The sequence below is a fragment of the Portunus trituberculatus genome, chromosome 46 (assembly GCF_017591435.1).
Source record: "Portunus trituberculatus isolate SZX2019 chromosome 46, ASM1759143v1, whole genome shotgun sequence".
Taxonomy (NCBI): Eukaryota; Metazoa; Arthropoda; class Malacostraca; order Decapoda; family Portunidae; genus Portunus; species Portunus trituberculatus.
In genome coordinates, this window is record NC_059300.1 from 808,718 (window position 1) to 811,217 (window position 2,500).

The 2,500-nt window shown below is 47.9% G+C and overlaps 1 protein-coding gene across 13 annotated transcripts in view; it reads right to left on the bottom strand.

Moving 5' to 3' along the window:
* LOC123520207 (tyrosine-protein phosphatase non-receptor type 11-like) overlaps positions 1-2,500 on the bottom strand; it is a 103,580-nt gene that overhangs the window by 59,803 nt on the left and 41,277 nt on the right. For 2 of the 13 annotated variants that reach the window (XM_045282272.1, XM_045282285.1), the window contains exon 1: positions 608-898. The exons of 4 other annotated variants lie outside the window; for them this stretch is intronic. The gene's annotated coding sequence lies outside the window, so the exon portion shown is untranslated. Of the gene's footprint in view, positions 1-521; positions 899-2,500 lie in introns of those variants that run through there. 7 more of the 13 variants (XM_045282275.1, XM_045282273.1, XM_045282282.1 and 4 more) reach the window with 4 other exon arrangements.

Genomic DNA, 2,500 nt, shown 5'->3' on the forward strand with positions numbered 1-2,500 from the left:
GCCTAATGACATTACCACACTTTCTTTTCACTACATGCCAATAATTTGAGCCTAATTAGTATACATCATAACATAGATCTGCAGTGCCCCCTATACTCACTGTGTACGAGAAAATTAAAGAAATATATAAACATTTTCATAACATTCACGCGTGGTTGTTTATTTCTTGTGTAATATCTCCATCAATCATCAATATATAATCAGTAGAACTTTTCTCTTTAAATTCAATGCATTACTTCGTCACAGTTCCACAAAATACAGACAGCGACAACACCTAAAAGATTCCATTTCACAACGTCCGTCGCTGAGCGATAAAAGTATCGCACGTTATGACACCAGGCATCCCCAACTTCAGGCCTGCTTTCAACACTCGTGGCGGCAACGTTATATACCGCTGATTGTCGCATTGCAGTCACAGCATGGGGCTAACATGGCGTTAGTTATGACCTTTCACACAACTCCCTTATCACAATGTCTCACACCAGCAACTGACCGGATCGGAACAACCTGTAGATATTCACCTGAACTACAGGATACGACAAGTAACGGTTCCACCTGTTGCTGCAGGGAGTACCACCTCACAGAACAGCTGACCGCCGCCACTCACTAGTTCGGTAGCTCCTCTTTCCCTCCACGACAACGCAGGTCACAGCGTCTCTCACGCACGGCACTGCCACGCTTTCTCAACAGCGTGTCAGTGAAGCCCGCGTGTTCCAGGTCACAGACAAACTGCAGCAAAGAGGAGGCAAGGGTAACCCGACAGCCTCACCTCCACAATGCGCATCATCCAAAACAACACAGCCGCCACCGCATGCACCCTCGTCCGTAAGCTTGCATACGCTGAAATAAACACAGATGCTGCTCTTCAACGCACTCCCTAACATTTGTTATTCTGCCACATCCCAGTCCATGACATACACATCTAGCACGTAGTAATCAGGAGAAAATGTAAAAAAAACATGTATATCTAAGAAAGAATTTTACTATCAGAAACATGGGTGAGACGCACAGCAAGTGAAGTCAACCACTGTAATCAATGCAGAGGTCGGACAAGCGCACACCAAACCCCCTTTCACCGAGTTTAAATTTCGCACACTACCAACGGAATATTGGCACCAGCATTAATCGCTACTGCAAAAGATGGTTACGATAATGATAAGAAAAGTCAGCCAGCTGATACCACATTCGCTAAATAATATACAGAGTAATATGAATATGAAAAGAAAAAAGGTTTGCAGTTTGGCAGAGGCTGGGTCGAGGGAAGGCGAGCAGACAGAGGGGGAGGAAGACGAGAGGGAGGAGCTAATGTGAGCCAGGGTGAAGAGGGAAGAGGGAGGAGAGAGGGTGGAGCTGTCAGGTATTCCCGATGGCTGTCTGACTCTTGATCAACATAAGATGCTATTTTATGAATAATAACGCAGCAGGTAGACATACGTTCACACATTTTCCTCCACAACACACGTCTAAACAACACTGAATGTGACAAAATGTAAGGATCGTCGCTCAAAACAGCAGCACATATTCAGCTCTTAATACAAAGACAGTAACACCAGCGACAGTAGCATTATCCGCAAGGCCTAGCAACCAGAGAAAGTGGGAAAACTTACCCAGCGCGGAGGAAAAGATAGGAAGGTTGGAGAGACGCAAGGGAAAGTGTGCGGCGGGGCGTGAGGTCATGATTGTTCGCATCTATGTATGTAATATCGAAACATGAACTATTGGGAGAGAGAGAGAGAGAGAGAGAGAGAGAGAGAGAGAGAGAGAGAGATTACTGCAGGTGTCGGGTGAGTGCGTCGAGTGTAACTAGCACCTTTGCGACCCACCTGGGCGCTTACGAGACCTGAATGACACATATAACGAGAGGAGCAGCACGGCATCACACACACACACACACACACACACACACACACACACACACACACACACACACACCGCGTAGTGTAGTGGTTAGCACGCTCGACTCACAATCGAGAGGGCCGGGTTCGAATCCCGGTAAGCGGCGAGGCAAATGGGCAAGTCTCAATCTGTGGCCCCTGTTCACCTAGCAGTAAATAGGTACGGGATGTAATTCGAGGGGCTGTGGCCTCGCTTTCCCGGTGTGTGGAGTGTGTTGTGGTCTCAGTCCTACCCGAAGATCGGTCTATGAGCTTTGAGCTCGCTCCGTAATGGGGAAGACTGGCTGGGTGACCAGCAGACGACCGAGGTGAATCACACACACACACACACACACACACACACACACACACACACACACACACACACACACAGAAGAAAACGAAGGGAAACTGTTCATGGGGTGGAGCGCAGAAGAGGGTAGGTTCGAGTCGGGCAACACAACAGGAGCTTAATACGGCCACAGCGCCACTCTCGCCCTGAGGAGACCCTTGTTGAGCACCACAAGCAGAGGAGAAACTTAACTTCTCTAAAGGTGAACCCGCAAGTGGCTGGGGAAGAAAATCACGCAAACATAGAGAAGAAAGAGAAAGAACTAGATACTGGC